We start from the raw sequence: 20204 nt of genomic DNA, 5'->3' as shown, positions 1-20204 counted from the left end.
TTGCAGGTCAGATATTTCCTAGCTCAGATGTGTTGTCAGATGCATATATTTCATACCCCTCAATGGATTTTGCTTTCAAGTAGCCATCCCCTCCTTCCTGAGCCATGTAAAAATTAACATCCACAGCCTCCTTAGGCACATGGTGAACACATTTCCATGTGTTTGTTTTGAACCTGCAAGCTTTGCTTTATGTTCTTTGCTTCTTATCCTGGGAGGAACTAATCAACCCCTACTCCTTACAAAGACATTTGTTTGTTCCCTTGTTGGTCTTCCAGGTTTTTCTGTTTTCCTACCAATCTCCTTGTATTCAGCATTGCTGATTTTAGATTAAAGGCAACAAGTCATCACAAGATGACTTGCCTTTTATCATGGATTCTCAACAGCAGAGCAGGATCCTCCAAATCCAACTGTGCCCAGCAATGACACTTCTCCCATGTATCTTCTCAGCAGAAGGAGCTCTGCAAATCAGAGTTGCTCACACTTGGACTAAGACAACCCTCCTTAAAACATTGCTGTGGCACTTTGCAGAGGTGGTTCTAAATGCATCATTCCCTGCCTTGTGTGATGTTTGTGTGATTTCCAGGGATATGAGGGGAAATAATTTATACTGAGACTCTTCAATCAGCAATAAAAAGCTATTATACAGCTGGAATACTTGGCTGCTGTTCCTGGTGCAGATGACAAGTTAAGAACATCTGTGTTGCAATATGAGAAATATAATCAGACTGTCTGGTGTGGATGGTTGAGGGGCAGTCATTTACAGAAAGTAGGGCAGCCTCGTTTGCACAGGAGGCTGCTTGCTGCTTTCCATACCTCGGGATGCCAAGGAAAAGTCTCTGCTTCACAGAAGCACTGAACCATGGAGCAGCTTCACCAGACCCTCTGAAAGGGCACCAGACTCATGATGCTGTGACTTTGATTTAGTGAATTCTTAATTGTGTAGAAGAGCAGATTTGTTTCTACACAGAAGCTGCTAAGCTGTGAAACTGTTTTCAATTGCTTGTCTGAATAAAAAAAATAGGAAGGACCAGCAAGTGGGTGTAACAGCTGGGTACCTGGACTTTGGAAGTACTGGAAAAAACTGCCTGCTGCTTCCTTCTCTGCCTGTTGCTGCACAGATTGAATCTGAAGTCAGGATTTAAACAGTGAAATCCCTAGCTGGTGTCAAGTCTGACAGCCTGCTGCACACAGTCTTGCTCTGATGCATCTGAACTCCTCTCACTAGCAGCTCCAGAGGCAGAAGAGCAGCCCTTGGGATGCCTCTTCTCTGTAATTCAGAGTGTGGCCTGGTAGTGGGAACACTGCTCACCCTCTGCATTCACCAGGGTGTGGGCAGGGAGAGGCATCCGTGGGCAGTGGAGCAGGGCTCCTGCTTGGAAGCTCCCCGTGTGACTGCGGCGCAGACGGGCAGCGGCTGAGGAATGCTTGGATGCTATTTCTGGGATATCTCCTCAGAGCAGGCTGTGTGTTTAACAGCTTTTCAGCAGTCAGAGCTCACATCCAGAGCTGGAGCAGGGATGTAGGATGGACAGCAATTTTCCCTGCTAGCATCTTGTGGTCTCAGTCTGCACAGGGCTGGTTTTTGGTCCCCGTGTTCAATCCCACTTGCGCTGCCTGGGCATTCCCTTAAGGGCAGCCACCTGGGGATGCAGGTTTAGGTGTGGATTTCTCACAGAACAGCCATCTGAGGTTGAGTGTTTGTAGCTGCTCCCACTCTTTGTGATGTAAATATGTCACACAGATGTACAAAGTGCCTGCGTTACCCATCCCATAAACCTCTGCTTCCTCAGCCTTAGAGAGGTGGGTGTCTTTTCCATTTGTTTTGTGTAAATGAAGCTACATCTCATTGGTCATACAACTAAAAAGAAGAGATTGGAAACTCCTCAGGGCAGAGTCTATCTGTATCGGTGCCTATTATAACTCACACATATCCCTGAGAGGCAATGCCTCATAATTAATTGCTAAATAATTAATAATAAGAAGAAGCAGATACTAGTCAGGAAGTAATTAACCTGCTTATCCTTACAGGGAAGTCCTATGCAAGGAAAGAGTAATTAAAGGCTTTTTAAATGACACAGAAAAATCCCCACTGACCTCTGCCAGGACAAGTTTAGGAAGTGGGGCCAGTAGGATTTCCTTAGTTATCAAATAAAAATAACTTTGTTCCTGTAGGTAAAATTTCCTAATCTGGTATTTTTCCTAATCTGGTATACATTTGTCTGTACCAGTGTTCAGCCTGGGTGAATAATTTTACTTTTATTTAGTTTAATTTTTGACAGTATGAAATGGTTAGTTATAAGGTGTGCTGGAATTTTCCTTGGAAAGCAAGCAGGAGGCTAATTCACATCGAAATAGGGTTTTTCACTATTTCATTCAGGCAGTATCATACAATGGACAAAAGTCCTGGATAGCAAAATTAGTTTGCAAGAGGGATGCAAACTTTAGGTGCCGTGATCCATCCACAAAGGCACGGACAGCACGTAGCATCTTTTTTTGTTCATAGCTGAGAGAGACTTATGCAGTCATTGCCATCTTCCTTCAGATGAATTCACACGGTCCTGTAGAGATGGGAATTTTCTGGGACTTTGGAGCTGTCATGGCTGAGAGAGCTGAAGGCACCAGCTGAGTGTATCAGAACACACAACTACTCAATATCACTGCATCAAGGTAAGCCTTGCAATTTTTGGTTCATAACTTCGTTGGTGTCTTCTTGCAAATCAAGGCAAAATAAAAGACACAACCTTCTCAAACCCTTGCAAGGTATTTTTAAATCGGGGCAAGTTAGAGCTCTGAATTTCATCGTTCCCAGCAACGTTCATAACAGGCCTTCTCCAAAGATGCACATCTCAGGAGGGTCTTGATGCACTGATAACTGATAATGAACATCTCATGGCTTTCAGGATTCACAAATGTCCTTTACAAGCCCTTCAATTTTTCTTTATCTTCTCATTATACAGGCCATTGCTCTCTCCTGATACCAGGTAAAGGGGGTTACATTATGCTGCTTTTGTCAAACACATGACAGAGAGTATGAGAAAATGTCAGTCATTTTGGTTCTGTCTTTAGGGCTCTGAGGAAGTTCTGTCTCTCCAGAAATTTCCTGTTTTGTTAGCTCAGATGTATTTGGCAAACTTAGAGCTTAATACTCTGTAGTGCAGTGGAAAATGAAATTACCTTTTATTCTCCTGAAGCCACTTTTGAAGGGATATTCTGCATGGCATGACTTCACCAGTTTAGATAATCTGCCTTACCTGTATTCCTGTCCTAGCACTTGGCCCCAGATGAATTGTACTAGATGTCCTTGGGAAGGTGGGTGGCCCAGGGCTATGCTGTGTCCCTGGGGCAATTCTGGAGAAGCCCATTTGGGGCTGTGCTCCCTGTCCCCTTTCACCAGTGCAGCTCAACCAGCAGCTCGAGGCTTAGCCCTGACAGAACCCCTGGTCCCAGCCCAGTGCACTCAACCCCTGACCTGGCACAGGAAATCTCAGCCAGACTTGGTTTCTTCACATCTGGGAGACAAGGGGTCTCCCAGCCCTGGCTTTCCTTCCACCACAGTGCCTTCTCCTTTGAAGACCAGCTGCATGGAACCTCAGTAACTGTGAAGGCATGGCAGAAACTCCCAGGAGAATTAAGTTCTCCTTTTTGCTGGCATTCCTAATCTGGCCAAGTGGCTCACTGCTGTGGAAAGGACAGCTGTATCCTGCTCCTTCCCCTTGGGCCCACTGCTGCTTTTCTGCCAGCTCCCTTGCATTGATTGATCCATGATGCATCCACTCATAAGATGGAATGATTGCAAACACACCCCCATGCCCCTGGTGTTATCCCCCTGCAACTGCACAGTCTCTTCCATCACAGTGCAAGGAGATGGAAGAAACACAAGGGAGAGAATGGGACTCCAAAACAGCCCACAAAGGGTTGCTGGCCCTATTGAACACTAATTGGACATTTGCTCTCCTCTGATTTAGGCACGTAGGAAAGTCCTCACCTGGAGCCAGCTTTCCCCAAGGTCATCTCAGATAGGAAGGAGCTTCCCAGGGGAGTCTTGTTAGCTGAGCTAGGAGCTGCTCTTCACTGTTGTGGCTGGAAGCAGGGAGAGACCAATGCAGTCCCTCTGCAGTACAGGGGGAGCACACACAGCTATAGCATCTCCCACAGAGATGCTGCTCTCTGCCTAGACATCACTCCTGCTCCCATCCCAAGGACCACAGGCTGGTTAGTAAGGTGCATCTACTGACAGTACAGTATGGCTCAGTTAGTGTGACAAGTATAGAGCTTGTGTACTAAATATTAACACTATGTGTGGATTTGACCCATCTGGGTGGGTTAGGAGTCACAGAATTCCAAAAGAAGTCACTGGAATGTCCCTTGTCACTGGATGGCATCCAAAGGGCTGAAATGAGAGGCAGAAGAAGGTAAGATAAGGAAAAACAGACTCCAGTGGAGGATGTGAGAGCTCAGGTGGCAGTGACAAGATAGGTTTTCCCTTAGGGAAAAGCAGTTCAGGATATTTCCTTCCTGCTGGCACCTGTCCTGCAGTTCCCAGTGCCCCAGCACTTCCCTCCAGCCAGGCTGGAAACCCAGCCACTGAATGACCTGCATGACAAGAAAACAGAAAACCCTACAAACCTGCAATGCCACAGACACTGTTGCACAGCAGCAGAGTCCTTGGAGTGCTGACAAGTATCCATGGGCCGCTAACATCTCATGGACAAGCATCCATGGGCTGCTAACATCTCATGGCACCACATCCCTGGGTCCAGAGCCTGGGGTTAGGTCAGTTGCTTGGAGCATGATGCTGGTTGTGTGTTTGATCCTTGTAAAGGCCACTCACTAAACAGCTGGACTTGATGATCCTTGTGGGTCCCTCCCATCTCTGTTCTGTGAGTTATCTGGTGCCAGATCCTTCAGGGCCTTCCTGCTGAGTTTGGTGAACCCAAAGCTCCTCTTGTGTGCAAAGAATTTGCAGGATCTAGCACCCAGTTTGAACTCAGGTGCTGGATGAAGGATGAACATTATAAAATTTTGGCCTATAACTCTATGAAATCTCTTCAAAAATATCTTTCACCTCCAGGGCACTGATGCTTCAGTCCCTTGATGCTGAGGCCTGCCTGTTTTGGGATGTCAGGGACCTGTGTTCCCCCAGGCACACACCTGGTGACAGCAGCAGCCACTGCAATTGGTAGGAGAAAAACTTGGTTTGAGCCTCCAGTTCCCACCCCTAATATACAATTTAATGTTTTGTTATGACTTAAGACATTATTGCATAAATGCTCTACCTCTGCCCTAAGGGGGTGTTTTAGAGTGTTTTGATTCCTTTATGTTGTTTTCTTTTCATTCTGTATGTCAAACTGAGCAGCTGAGAGCCTAATGCAGATGCTAGGAAGATGGAATGGTCCCAGCATCACCATGACACAACTCTCCCTGCGGCAGCAAGTGGCTGAGAAGGTGAATTTTGCATGGAGAGAAGCAGAAGTATTCTCTATTTTCAGCAAGAAATCTCAAGCAGGACTGCACTGACAAGGGCCCGAGGCGTATAGCAAAAACATCAGTGGTAAATCTCAATGAAAACAGGCATCAGCCCCATGCATTACTTGGGGAATCATTTTCCAGCCCCACTCAGAGTAAATTTTTCCCTTTTCTCTACCCCTCAACAATTATCCTAACCCTATTCTGGGCCTCCAAGTAACCAACTCAACCTCTCAACAATAAAAGGCTTAGAGAGCCTTGACTATGCTTGACTATTTTTGCCACCCTCAGGATGCTGTGGCAGTCCCTGTCCATCCCCACACCAAAGATAGCTCTCAGCTTTTTCCTTCTCTCCCTCAACCACTGACTTCTCAATCCTGGCCAGTGACTTACTCCTAAGACAGTGTCCCCACTGCCCAGATATGCAGTATTCCTCAGAGATGGATTCTGCTATTAGCTTACAGTTTCCTTGGGCAGTTTCTTTCAGCCCCACTGAGACATGTCCAGTGGGCTGGAGGTTTCAGCTTTTCCTTTACATCAGCCCTCACCCTAGTTTGACCCCGAGCAGAAGGCACTGTTTGCAGCTTCCATTCTCATTTAGTGTGCTCCTCCTAGCCCCTATCTAACCATGGGCTTTCAATTCTCCTGTCCTTTAGGGAGCATCCCTGCATTCCTGGAGACAGCATTCCAGGCGTGGCCTCACCAGTGCTAAGCAAGGAAGGGCCATGTCCCCTGACCCGATGGAAACTCTTCCTAACACAGCCCCCCCTACTCTTAGTTGCAGCTTCTGCCTTTCCTTTGGCAGATCCTTTCCAGCTCTCTTCCAGCTGTAGCTCTGCAGGGATGAGATTTATTCAGCCTCATCCAGAAAAGGCAGAAGGAGAACTTCATTGCCTTTTGCAGCTGTCTGATGAGAGGGTGTAGAGAAGATGGAGCCAGGCTCTTCCCAGAGGCACAAAGTGACAGGACAAGAGGCCACAAGATGCCATCTGGGACTTGGAAAGCTCCAGATAGATCTTAAGGGAGCAAACATCACAACAAGGTTGGTCAAACACTGGAACAGGTGCCCAGGCATCCAGCAGGCTCTCCATCCTCAAAGATGCTAAAAATTCAGCTTGCTGAGCTCTGAGTAGCCTGACCTCATTTTAAAGCTGTCTGAGCTTGAGCAGGGAGGTTGGGCCAGAGAACACCCAGAGATCCCTTTCTACCTGAGTTACTGTCCAATTCTGCTCCTGTGAACCTCAGCCCATGTAAATTTGGAGCCTAATCTGATAACCTTGATGAGAGGAAGGTGTTATGTCTTTAGAAGCAGATTTAGCCTTTGTAAAGCCTACTCTGCTTTGAGCAGCAGTTTCATGGGACCAACACACAGCTTCCCAGCACCTATGGACAGTAGGAAATAATTGTAGCTGACCCAAAATTTCCTTCACATAGAGTTTCAGGATTAGGGCAGGTGTCCAAATTTATGCCTTGCCTATCCTGTGCAGTTTAAAGGAATTTGGGAACTCAGGCCCTTTAGAAAGACTCTGGAGTGGTAATGGCAAAGGAAAGGAATTTAATGCCTGGAGGTGAAAGTTGGGAAAGTCCCAAATAACTCAGTTTCTGCTGCCCTTTTCACTGAGTGAAGAGCAAAAGCCCTTCCTGTGTTCACCTCCTCTTCTCTCACCCATAAGCAAATTAAAATCTCCTCAATATTTGCCCATTTATTTTGAGTGAAAGCATTGCTTCCTCAAATTTTTCTACCTGCAACAGACTTGACATTCTTACTGACATTTTATCCCTTTTACACAAGCGGCTCCAGAGTGCCTCAGCATAGGGAGCTTTTCCTCCTTTTCTCCCCTTTCTTTCTCTTCCTCTTCCCTGCCTAAACATCTGTTGGAAAGAAAAGGAGGCATTAAAAGGAGAGATCCTTGCAGTGGGAGCAGGGAGGGGCTGCTGCCCCTGGCTCAGTGCAGTGTTAGATTAGGGCAGACTCGCTCTGGCATCGTGGTGAGTTCCAGCAGCTCGCTCAGATATTTCCCCAGAGGGGAAAGCCTTTGCTCTCCCTCTGAATCCATCCATCACCAGGCAGAGAACACTCATCAAAAATGTGGAATCTGGCATCACTGCAGGATCATTATAAGGGTTTAAAAGAGAACATTTCACTACCCTATATATCTTGTCAGACAACACCTGACAGGTCAGTTGGGGAAGTGACTGCACTTCCCAGCTGAAGCACTGGCTTGAGAAAGTGTCATCTACAGGCACAGGTCAGCTCAATCCAATCCCCCTAAGCTGGGAAACCCAGAAACTCAGAGCTAACATAGCTCTTACAGCAGCTGCCCAACTTTCTGTATTCTATGTCTCTCTCATAACAGTGGTGACCCTGTTTTATGTGCATGTGACTTTTTCCAGTCCTTATCTCAATCCACACATCCTGCTGGCACTAAAGGCAATGAGATCCACAGGTGAACCTTATGCCATGAAAATAGTTATTTATGATTAATAAAAATGAAAAACTGTTGAAGATACTGAAATTCAGATGTTTAGTTAAGGCAAGGAAAATTCTGTTTACTCCCATTTCATTTTTGCATAAAAGAAAAAAAGGAAAACAAAAACACAAATAGAAAATCAGGGATGTCTCCTTTTCAGCAATAAAGTCCTAGAGAGTTAATGTTATCGAGCAAACTGGAAGTAAAACCAAACTCCACATTACTTATAATGCACTGTTTTTATCAATACACAGTGGAGATTAATTCAGGTGTGCCTGGTTTCAGTGTAGCCTGTACTTTGTTCTGCTGTCAGTGCTTTCTCAAAGTAGCAGGCCAAAGTTAAAAAATCAGATTGCGGGCTGTTTAAGTGTCTGTTGAAGCTAATTCATCACAGTTAAAGAATGGTTATGAGATATTAGCAGCTACTGCAGCTTCCCTCACTTTCCCTTTCATTCTTTTATTGCCTGCATAAAGAAGACCAATTGCTGTCAATAGCCAAAAAAAAAAAAAATCTTGTTTTCTATGACATTAAGCAAATTCTCTCACTACCACAGCATATAAATGCCTTGAAGGTGAGAGTGAAAAAGAAGAAGAAGAAAGAAAAAAAACCTAAGAAGGAAAGCAACCTATAGGAAAGGTTTTACAGGGAGAGTGAAACCAGTAACAGAAAAGAGGGTTGTGAGGGATGGTGAGAAAGGCTGTTCCTGAGACCCATGCACTGACCTGGACACCTGCCCACACCACGGGTGGCACCACAGCTTCCTTTAGCCATGTGTGATGTCACTCTCCTTTGCCTCAAGAACAACAGAGGGCCCTGGTATTGTGCTGTTTTATCATGAATTTCATTTCCAGCAGCACCAAGAAAACTCATACACAGGGATGTGGTGGAGCCAAAGTAGACATCAAAACTATTCTCGCTGAAGCTTTCAGAGTAGAGGATGGAAGCAGGTAATAGAGAAGCATCCTCTTTATTCCCCATATCTTTAAATGTAAGAAGGAATGGTCTTGCTGAGGATTTTGTTATAGGGTACATGATAGAGAGGGGAGAGAGGAGGAGGTAGGAATTTTGGAAGAAGCAAGGGAGGAATTTGCAAAGATTTTTGGAGCTTCCTGTCCAAAACTGGTTTAAAGCTGCTATTTAATCACTTTGAAAATCAGCAGTATTAGGCACGATGCATCCTCTGGAAGGATTTGTCATTGGGATATCCCCTGGAATGCAGACAACAAGCACAGTGGGACTGCAGCACTCTATGCACTTATACACAAGGGCCTAGCATGGCATGGTGCCACAGAAACTAATTATACCCAGTGTTCATAAAATGATGAGAAGAGGTAGAAGTATAATTATCAGTTTTCCACCATGGCTGCTGTATGCAGTAAGTATGGCAGAGTTGACATCTTAGTGGAGACAAATGAGTAAAATATCTTTTTATTTCACCAGTACACTTTTTAAACTTTTACTACTGTTTGAAATCCTGATGTTCTCAGCAGAAGTGATGACCTGGAAAATTTTTCTTCTGCCTGATTTTTCCCCTAATCATCTGTGGACAATTAACTGCCACCTATTAGCATCCCAGCCCTTGTTAAAATAGGCCCTTTTTTTTTTTTAACCAGAGTTATAAAAAAAAATCATTTCAGCATAGCGTGGTGGACTTGTCATAAATATTTAAGATGTGCCAACAAGGTGTCATATTTTCTAGGCAGTATAATAGTATTCCATTTATTGTTTCCCAAGGACTAAACTTGGAAATGAATGGCTTTATGAAGAAGATAGTCTTCTAGTGTAGTTGCTTGATTCCATTCATCCACCATCAGGCTCCTCAGCAAAATAATTTCCCTTTAATTAAGCTATATGATGTAAATTTCATGGCAATTGATTTAATAAAAATATATGATGCAAAATAACATGAGGAAAAACACCTTAAAGAAAAGCAGAAGGATTCCCCGAACAGAGCAAGTAATGGGAAAACTATTGGAAATGAGGTTAGAAAAACAATAAAAGGGAAGCTTTTATAGATTTTTTTCACCATTTCTCTTTTTGTAACAGTTGGATGGATGTATCCCTTGCTACCTTCCTCATTTTCTTCTGTAAAAGATGTTTGAGAAGCTGTCATTTCTTTCTCTCTTCTACCCAATTATTAATCTATTTTTAAATTAATAATACAATCATTTTTGATGTTAATATATTCTGGAGTAAACACACATAATTTTCTGACCTACTTTTTAATCTATGTATGTTTTTGCCTTTCAAGTGAGAGATGTTTTCTGTTTCTTGTCCAAACCCTTGCGCTAATACTCTTGTGCCCTGCTGCACAATTGCTACTGCTTATGTTTATGTTCTAGAAAACCTGTGGGACAATGTAAAGGCAGGATATCCTCTGCCTGCACTCACTTCAAATCCTGTTTGTTTACAGTGTGGAGGTGGCAAGGACATCCAGTTGTGAACATTCATAACACAGTATGGTGTAATTTTGGAGACATCCTTAGGAAAATGTTTCTCTCTGTAGCGCATCTTTTCTCTCTGTCCCAGCCTCCTCAGGAGCCATGTAAAGGCAGCTTCCTGGCTGTCATTTACCATCATCCATCCTGTTATGGTGCAGATGATCCCAGAAGTTACTGTTGCAGAAAGCAGGATTTCCATCCCTGCTGATCTCTGCCCAGGGATGTTCACAGGAGGAAAGCTGTTAAGTGGCCCATACAGACCAGCTGGACAGAGGAAATGGAGTCACAGCAAAATTATGAACTCCTGGAAATTACTGAAAAGTTGCAAGAACATGAGCAAGACTTCAAGGAAGGTACCCAGAGAGTGCTGTGAAAGGGCTGAGTGCAGCAAACATTGAGCAAACTTTGGCAGCCCAGATCCAGAAAAACGTGATTTTCACATGGATGCTTCACTCTTCTTGAGACCACTACTAGCTGGATAAGAGCTCGTATGGTTTCAAGGACTCAACATGTATCTGAGGTAGCATCAGGCAGTCTGATTTTAGTGTGATTAGTTGCAGCTCTCATGTCTGCAAAATTAGCCCAACAGCCTCATAAGAACAATTGTTTCAGAAAGAGATAGGATTTTTTCCCAAGTTTTCTTTAAGGCAAAAATCTTCGAATATCATTCTGTGGATATTGCTTGTTTTGACCTCAGCCAGCATCAGAAAAAAATAAGCTCAAATACAAAATGTTTTCTTTTGGTTTTAGAATTAAATTAAGGTTTTTTTTAGGACTCCTTTAGAAACAGAAATACATCTCAACTCAGACTGGGGCCAGAGCTTCAGATTCAGATCTTATTTTAGTTTAATTTTCTTTACTGAACCAAACCATCAGTCTTTCCTGGCAGGCAGTCTACCCCAACTAGAATATTTTCCATAGTGAGCTTCAGATAGCCAGAATACTAATGTCTGCCTTTAAAGAAAGAAGAAATACCCTGAGTCCTGATGCATTCAATCAAAACAGCAAACAGTGATTTCCAACCAGCCTTTTCCACATCAGACTAAAGCAAGGGGAGAAGCAATCATTGCTTTCTGAAATCAGCCATGTCAGCCCTTGACACAAAGGAGGTTGGTGAAGAAAGGTTAGCTCTGGTGTCATCGTGCCATTAGGTCTGAACGCCTCTGAGAGATCTCTAGTACAGCCTGCCATTCACAGACCCCCAAGGATTTCTTTTTTAAATGAAAGGTTGCAAAAATCTCATTCCCTATTCCAGCACTGCACACACAACATGTTCCCCTTCCCCCCATCCGTCACAAGCAGCTAATGGGAATCAGGTCCTTAATGGAGGACAATGGCAATTCTGCACAGGTGGGAAGGCATAAAATATTTGCCAGCCAACCAGTCTTGATTCATGGTCAATGAAATATTAATACATGACCTTCATAATTTTCACTTTCCATTAAAAACCTCAGGACACTGGAACTAAAGTGTTTAAAAACACGTCTGCTTCCCAGTAATCAGTGTTTAAAAGATAAATAAAAATATATCTGTGCTCCTTGAATTTGTGATCAGAAAGCTTCCTCCAGAGTGAGTCCAGCCTTCTTTACCACTGTTCTTTTTAAAGGATTTTGAATGCAGCTGAATGTGAGAGATACATAACTGCATATCCAGCCAACACTTGCCCCTAAAGAGGAAGAAATAAAAGTTCTTGCTTCAGCCACACCATTGCTGGATTTTTACAGTGAGCCCTCCTGCCCAACAGTATTCAAGAAAGCTGTGTATGGTCTAAAAGACTGGTGTTACCCATAACACAAAGGTTGGTTGAATGAAAAACTCAGGAAATATTCTCTCTTCTCCTCAATGTTGCTGTATGTCGCAGGATGGAAAGATAGCTGGTTTAGCAGGAATGTTGATTTATTTTGTAGGGTGGAACGATAGCTCTTTAAATCAGGAATGTAAGCTTTGTCTCTTCTTCAACTGATGCTCACTATCAAGAATATTTGTATGCACAAAGCTACCTTAGTGTTCAAAGACAACTTCTCTTCACGACTGTCACCAATACCACAGATGACTGAACTGGCTTACAACCAGAATAAATCTTACCTCATGCATTCTTTTTCCATGTGGATGAAGGCAGCTATCTAGAAGAAGAAGGAAATACAGCTTGGGGGCTAGAAACACAAACCACAAATGCCAGAGGTGCATCACCAGTTGCACCACAAGCTTCCTTGGTAAGCTTTGGTAAGTAACCTTATTTCTTTGTCTAAACAGACCCCAACCTCCTCTGTACCTGCTGGACTCAGAATTGCTTACTGCATCATGGCTTTGTGTCTGTGGTGTGTGGGGAAATCCTGAAGCAGCTACAGTTACCAGGAGATTCTGACTCTTGGCTGGAATTTTACCCCAAGCCATCTTTACTTTTCTGCTCACATGTGATTGTTTCTAAAGAGTTAGAAGACACCTATGCTCACCTGAGGATAGCATACAAATGCTTGACTGTAGTAGTAGTAGTAGTAGTAGTAGTCATGCAGTGTTAGAGATGAAGTGCTGTTAAGGGTTGATATTTGCTTCATATATGTTAAGCCTGCAAAAGATTTGAGGCAAAAAATTACCACAAAAATGGAGATTTTTTTTTTTCAGGGCACAAAAATGCTTTGAGTGGTTTTAATTTGAAATCTATTACAGTTATATAGTCAAAATTTTAATCACTTTCTTTTCCTTCTTTTTGTTTGGGATAGTAATATTATTATTCTCTTTTCTGAAACAGGTTTTCCTGCTATTACATAGACTGCCCTATGGTTTTGTGTCACTGTGCAGCAAAACCAACCATGGACCAGAAAATAAAATCAGAAGTGTGTGAAGGAAGGAATTGTTGTGGGAAGAAAGAGATCTCTAACACCTGACTAAGCATCAAAATGTCATCTCAGTCGTCAATGCAAGGAGGACAACCTCGGAGCTTCTTTTCCAAGCAGTTCAAATTCCTTTCTCACTGTGGTCTCTGCAAGGGGCACAGGACAGATGTGTCACTGCTTGGGACAACACGGCTGGTGCCTGCAGTGCTCAGGGCTGTGCCCCTGCCATGGAGTGGCCAGGACGCTCACTCCAAAGTCTTCTCACTGGGCAGCCCCAGTGACTCAGAGACATAAAGATCACTGTTATGTGTGGGGGTGGGGGTTAATCCAAAGTGCTTTAAGTGCCAGAGGTGGCTGTGTCATGTACACCTCAGTGGTGCCTGAGTGATGGGCATGAGATTGGTCCCCTAGGACAAGCAGGAGGCTTCAGGGCCTGCTAGGGACACTGCTTGGCTTGTCCTGGGAGAGAAGAGCTGAATATGATGACATCTGTGACCACAAAATCTGTATGTGCTGTTCCCCCATCACTCATCTTCAGATTTCCTCTGGGAGGGAGATGATTGATTTACTCCAGAAGGAATGAACTAGCACACATGCACTGCAGAAAGCAAGGGGAAAAGCTGAGGAGAGAGTAAAGATAACCCCAGCTCAAATCTTTACTTTAATTGTATCCTGGGCAGCAATCCCCACAATAAAACAGAGCATTGGTCTCTACACTTACTCTGACTCTGGACACACAGACAGCTCTTAAAAATATAAATTGTTGTTGTAGTGCATTAAATAGCTTATTTAGTTGGTGTTTTTACCCTGGTGATGGGAAAATTTTACTGGGTATGTCAGGTCATGTGGACCATTTATTCCCCCTTTCTCATCACATGGTTTGTCCCGATGCCCCCCTCCCTTAGTGGTCTGTCCCATGGGTGGTCCCTCCCCTCGCCCCTCCCCAATGTTATCCCATTGGCTGCGGTCCTCTTTCCCGCCCCCATCACCAGGGCATAAAACCCTACGGCAGGTGGGGTCTTGGCTCTTTGCTATCTGGGTGGTTGCTGCCACTGGAAGTGTGCTATCTCAAGCTAATAAACTGGATACTCGTCTCCACGTGGCAAAGAGCACTTCTCGTCTTTTATCTTCCATCTATGCAATTCCATGTGGGCTTTAGTCCTGAGCAAGCTGGATCTGGATTTATATTAGCCCAGAGACCCACGGATTTAATTGCAAATTGTCTCCTCTGATTGCTAATCCAAGTGATGGGTCCCTGCAGAAGGAGAGAGCCAAGCCTAAGGGCCCCGTCCACTCATGCCAATATGAGTGTTTATTTCCCTCATCTCACCATGGGTGGGAACAGGCTTGTCTATTTGTGCTTTAGGCCTTACACCTTTTCCTACTCTGAAAGGGTATGGATCACTGCAGAAATCTGCTGCATTCTGCCTCTGGACTGTGGGGAATGGGATAATATGGGGCATGGGGGCTGATATTTGCACACCCTATCCCTACAGCTAAGTCTGATACCAGGGCACTAATACTCGCAGTAAAAGAGCATGTAAAGGAGGAAGGGCCCTTGCCAACCTTTCTCTTCTCTGTAGCTGTATAACTGCTGTAGCATTCAGTAGAATGCTGGGTTCATGAAGGTTTCCCAGACCTTCAAACCCTGATCACAGCTGTAAGTCAGGGAACCAATCTGTGTTGGAAAAGAGCTTGAAGAGAATTTTCTCTTCTCAACACAAATCCTCTCACTATGTCTTTAGGCTTTGCATATTGCAAGAAGGAGTTGTGCCTCTGGTATTTTATACTCTCCAAACTGTAACTATAATCCCAACACAAACCCTAATGTTATTTATATAGAGGAGATAACCTCCCTCCCTAAAGGACCACATGATTTTACCTCTGCTCACACCAGCTGTCCTTACATTATTGAAAGCCCTACAATGATGAATTAAAGTAAAACTACAGGATCCAAGCCCACCCCATCCTCTATGCCTGCGAATAGCCAAGGTACCATTCCCTATGGGCAAAGAGAAACTATGGCCTTGATCACAGCACCACCAGTTCTTTCCCTGGGATTTTGTGTCCTCTAGAATCAAACTGGCCCTTTGAAAGTGTTACTGGCCTCACCCTAATTCCAATTCCAACTGGCAGGAGTACCACAATAAAAATGAAAGTAAGGAATTGGTCCCCAATACCATCTCTCTACCTTTTTTTAGAGGCTCTGTAGAATCCTAAAGTTGAGCATTAGAACATATCTTTATCATAAACACAAATCCCACCTCTGTCCTCCTTGTACCTCAAGAGCTAATGACCTCAGTGAAAGAGAATGTGACACCTACAAACATCATTCTCCTTCCTAAAGCTGTGGGTTCTGATGGTCTCCACAGTAAATTGGCCTCTTACAGCTGTTGCTAGGCCTGCTCCTTGTGGATGGCACCAGGGTGAGATCCTGGGGCAAGCAGGTAATTCCTGATCACTCAAACCCATCAAACTCTACATTGACCCCAGAATCCCTTCATAGCAGCTGCAAAATTAAAAAAAAAAGATGCTCAGACACATGTGCATACATATGTACACATATGTGGTGTTTTTTCTGTTCAAAATGCATATATTAATGACACAGCTTTTTTTCCAGCCTTCAGAGAAGTGGTTTGGGTTCTTTTTGTAAAAGAAAAAGAAAATGTATGCCACTCCCTGTCCCTAAAAAGAAAGGTTTAGAGGGCAAAATCTGCTGAGTTAAGAGTTTAAGGAGTGTCTCTTTTGGAGGCTGCAAGAGATTTTTCTTTCAGAGTGCCCTCTCTTTGCAGACCAGGAAGATGCTGTTCCCTCGAGGTGCCTGAGTTTCCTCTTGGATGTTCACTCCCAAAGGGAGCTAACATGAATACAGGATGTGTAATCACTGGAGCTGGGTAAAAGAAGGAGTGACCCAATTTGCTGGTGCAGACACATTAGGCAGCTACTGCCTTAATTACCTACTGGGTGTCTCAGGTTAGATGATGTGACAATTTCCCAGCCATAACAATTATCCTTCTGGACTCTGATTCACTTTTTGGTGGGTTTGTAAAGGCCCCTTGGATAAAATATGCTTGAGCACATCTTGCCCATCCTCCACACCCAGGCTTCTGCCACAGGTTAGCAGGCATCCTGGCACAGATGGCAGCACTGGGAGTGTTTTCCATCCCTGCTGCAGCAACACACCGGTGGAGAGCTCACTTGCAAGAGTCCATTAGGCTTGTTCTTGGTCCACTTTCTTGACCTGATTTCATCTATATTTTACTGTAAAATTGTACAAAACAAACACAGGGCTAAAGCACCACCTTTAAAAAAAATGGAGAGATGCAGACAGACAAAATTATGAATGCTGTGGGTTTTTTGTTTTTTGTTTGTTTTGTTTTTTGGGTTTGTGGTTTTGGTTTTGGTTTTTTTTTTTGCTTTGTCTAATTTCTGAAGCTGCCTTCAGCAACTTCTGTAAAAAAACAGTTATTAGTTTTAGTAGTATTACAGTAGCATTCAGGAATTACTTTCAGGAAATAGTTACAGAGATACCCATTTGTGTATGTATATGTACACATATATGCCATTTATATAAAACATTCTGTCCTTACCTGTAGCCAGTTAGTGTCAGAAGACTGTTTGGATTGTTTGTAAACTCACTTGTACTTGGTGCTAGCATTGATTCCTTGGTTGAATTATTTTGCAATAGGATAAACCCACTAATTGTGTATCTAAATAAAATTAAATTTTAACGACTTGAATGACTTTTATTTTACCTTGGATGATAATTTATTGACACAAATAGAACTCTTTAATTAAATTTGGCATAGCCAGGTCTGCTGAGGACACATTAAGCCCTTTTGCCATGTGATTTTAGTGTTTTGTTGGGGTTTTTTAATATATTTTAGACTGTCTTGATGTTCTTAGATTAAATTGTCTTTATTACAGCCATACAGTCAGTCAATTATTTTGACTATGCAGTCCTTAAGGATCCCACACAGATTTAGCATAGATCTTCCATGAAGAAGGCCTATTAATTTATAATTTCTCATTAAATACATCAGAGACTGAAATCCACTGTTGCTCTTCTGGAAATAGATATCCTAATTCAGGAGGACGAAGCCTGTGATTTGGAAAAATGGAAGGAAAGCAAGGAGGGCACACTGAACATTTATCACCATCTCTCAGGAGTTCAGATCTCAGTAAATATTGGAAAGTTTAGTAAGGAAAAAAAAAAGTGCAGCATCCCAGTGAGCATTCCCAGTGCTCTTAGGGAAGCTGAAGACTCGAGGTGTCACCTACAGCTCTACAGAGAGCACCTTACCCAGAGGAGAAGCCAAGGAGGTCCTGTCTTCTGCCTCAGGCAGAGCAGAGGGATAATCCTTGTTTTTCCTGTGATGTGCTTCCTGATGGAGTTCCAATGGAGGCTTGAACCAGAAAGTAAAGAAAGGTCTGTAAGTTCACACCTCCAAGAATGAGGATGACACAACTGATGGTTTGCTCTGCAGGGCAAAACTCAAGAAATCCCCACCAGCACCTCAGATCCCCACTGAGTGCTGCCAACCCACCACAACACTTGAAGTTCTGTCACTGTCACCAAACAAGAAGACAAAAGACTAAAATCCCTTCTACTGAAAGATTAGCATATGTCTTCTTGCTAGCCAACAGGCCTGCAAGATCAGGGATGAGGGAGAAAAAGCTTCCCAACTGACTCCTTCGTTCTATGTTTGAGAGAAGAGGAGAGGGTTTGAATTCTGATGTTGTAGTCACGCTTCACTCAAAATAATAACACAATTTTTGTTGATTCCTACATCTGCATTATGTTTAGGTCTTATGTTCTTGCATTAAACAAGTACACATTGGTATTACACCAAGATATTGACATTCAGAATACGCACACAGAGATAAATTGCAGCTAAGACCAACCAAGGAAAAAGATACATGCAATATCAGAGTAGATTTCCCCCATTCTAAGATTTCCCCCATTCTAATTTTGCAAACATATTGCTAAATCATTTCCAAAAAATAAGATACCTGGATTTGTCTATTTGGGTGGTGTTAGGGGGGAGAGATGAGGAGGGAGGGAAGGGGGAACAATAACAAAACTGCAAACAAACAACAAACAAAAATTCCCCCCAAAACCAAAGAATGGCTTTGCTTTATCTTGGCTCAGGGAATGGCCTCTTTGGTTTGAAGGATATTTTGAAGGATATTGCTCAAGCGGCTAGAAGGTTTGAAAACCTTCTCTGGGTTAAATTGGGCAGTATGATTTGGGACTGCTGAAATGTAGAGATTTATTCACAAGTAAATACCTTAGGGTCATTGAGGGTCACTGGTTACTGTCATCTTGTGCCAGGAGCAATCTCCTTTGTTTTCACCCAGTTTATTACTTTATTTCGAAGCACTTCTTCTGCTGTTCACTGGACTTCCTTTAGTAATACAGCAGGCAGAAACCATCAAGCAGCTCAAAACAACCTCCTTAGGTTTTCAGAATGCATCTATTAGAGAAGGAAAAAGAACAACTTTCCTTCTTTACCCATCTGGTGCCTGCTCTGCAGGGGTGACAACTGTCAGTGCATAGGCTGACAGGGTACTAAGAGGGTGGCCTTCTTTATGAGGGAGGAATTCATATTCGAATGACTTCAAGAATTTTTATTCTCTGGTTTCTACTGTATTTTGAAAAGGGCTGTGTACCTGCATTTGGCAACAGAGACAAGGGAGGAGGCAGGGTGAGGAATGGAGCCATAAACAAGCCAGCTCAAGACAGCCCCTTGTTGTGAGCCTCCCTACTTTGACACATGCTCATATATTTTAGAGTACAGCACATTGAAGTTGATTGTTTTGGCTGCTCTGTTCCTGGTTTTTGGCTCCTGTCCTGTCTTCTGGAGAACTGGGAAGAGTCCACCTCCTGCCAAGCTCATGGGCACAATGCAGGGGAGCTCACCGACATTGTCTGCCCTCTGAAAATCTAGTCCTCTGCCAGGCACACAGGGGAACTTGGGTCCCAGGTGAGGTGGGAGGGCTGAATATTCCCAGGGGGTTGGGGGTCAAGGGAGGGGAATGGCACAAAATGGATTTGGAAAACAAGGCTGATGCCCAATCCATTGGTTTTCTTTAAAGGCACAATTTATGAACTCAGTATTAATGGGGAGAAGCAGGGTGTAAGCCAAGCCAAGCACACTCTTTCTCAAAGAGGTGTAGCATAAAGTTCTGGAAAATTTCTGAAGATATCTCATCTATGACACCCAGAACAGAATTTTTTTAACCGTGTGCTGGCACTCAGTGGGTGGGTAGCACTTCTTGTTTGCTTTCTGGCCTTTCTTTCTTTTCCTCTCTTTCAGACCTGTCCTCTCACATGACTCTCCCTGTGGCCTGTTAACTCCAAACTCACTGCTGTCAGTCAGGTTCAGCCACTGAGCTGCATCCTGTGCAGAACACGGCACCTGGAATAGAGCACAGACAGACTGAAGGAGGTCCAGAAGCCCACTATGAGATATCTCTTCTGAAGAAGTATTGAACTAACTTGGTATGAGGGGGGCATATGAAAATTACCTTCAAGAATGTAAAAAAGCTACTGTGGGAGAGGAAGGAAATACAGTCACAGAACCATGGAACTGATGAGATTGGCAGGGACCTCTGGAGATCATCTAAAAACACCTGTTGTGAGTACAGACAGCTAAAGAAGGTTGTTCAGGGACATGTACTATTGTGTTTTGAATATGTCCAAGGACAGAGACAGCACAGCCTCTCAGGGAAAGCTCTACCGGTCTTCAATCTCCCTTGGAAATGTTTTGTTCTTATTTTTAAATGGAATTCCTTGTATCTCAGTTCATTCACATTTCTTCTTGTCCTATCCTTGTGCATGACTGAGAAGAGTCTGGTTCTGTCTTCCCAGTTGTCTGCCATGCATAAATAACAATCAGGTGTTTATATACATGGAGAAGATCCCTCTGAGCTTTTGCTTCTCCAGGTTGAATAGTTCCATTTCACTCAGTCTTTTCTCATACATCAG

At 43.5% G+C, this 20204-nt stretch overlaps 1 long non-coding RNA gene across 1 annotated transcript; it reads left to right on the top strand.

The window, feature by feature from the left end:
* The first annotated feature begins 2517 nt into the window (after positions 1 to 2517).
* LOC143694487 (uncharacterized) lies at positions 2518 to 16607 on the top strand. Its single transcript, XR_013182983.1, has 6 exons — positions 2518 to 2667; positions 5072 to 5179; positions 5357 to 5445; positions 11986 to 12177; positions 12287 to 12602; positions 13129 to 16607. It is a non-coding gene; the product is annotated as an uncharacterized LOC143694487 (long non-coding RNA).
* Positions 16608 to 20204: the final 3597 nt, after the last annotated feature.

This window comes from Agelaius phoeniceus, chromosome 1, assembly GCF_051311805.1.
Source record: "Agelaius phoeniceus isolate bAgePho1 chromosome 1, bAgePho1.hap1, whole genome shotgun sequence".
Classification (NCBI taxonomy): Eukaryota; Metazoa; Chordata; class Aves; order Passeriformes; family Icteridae; genus Agelaius; species Agelaius phoeniceus.
The sequence above is the reverse complement of the archived record's forward strand: the minus strand, read 5'-3'. Positions and strand labels throughout refer to the sequence as shown.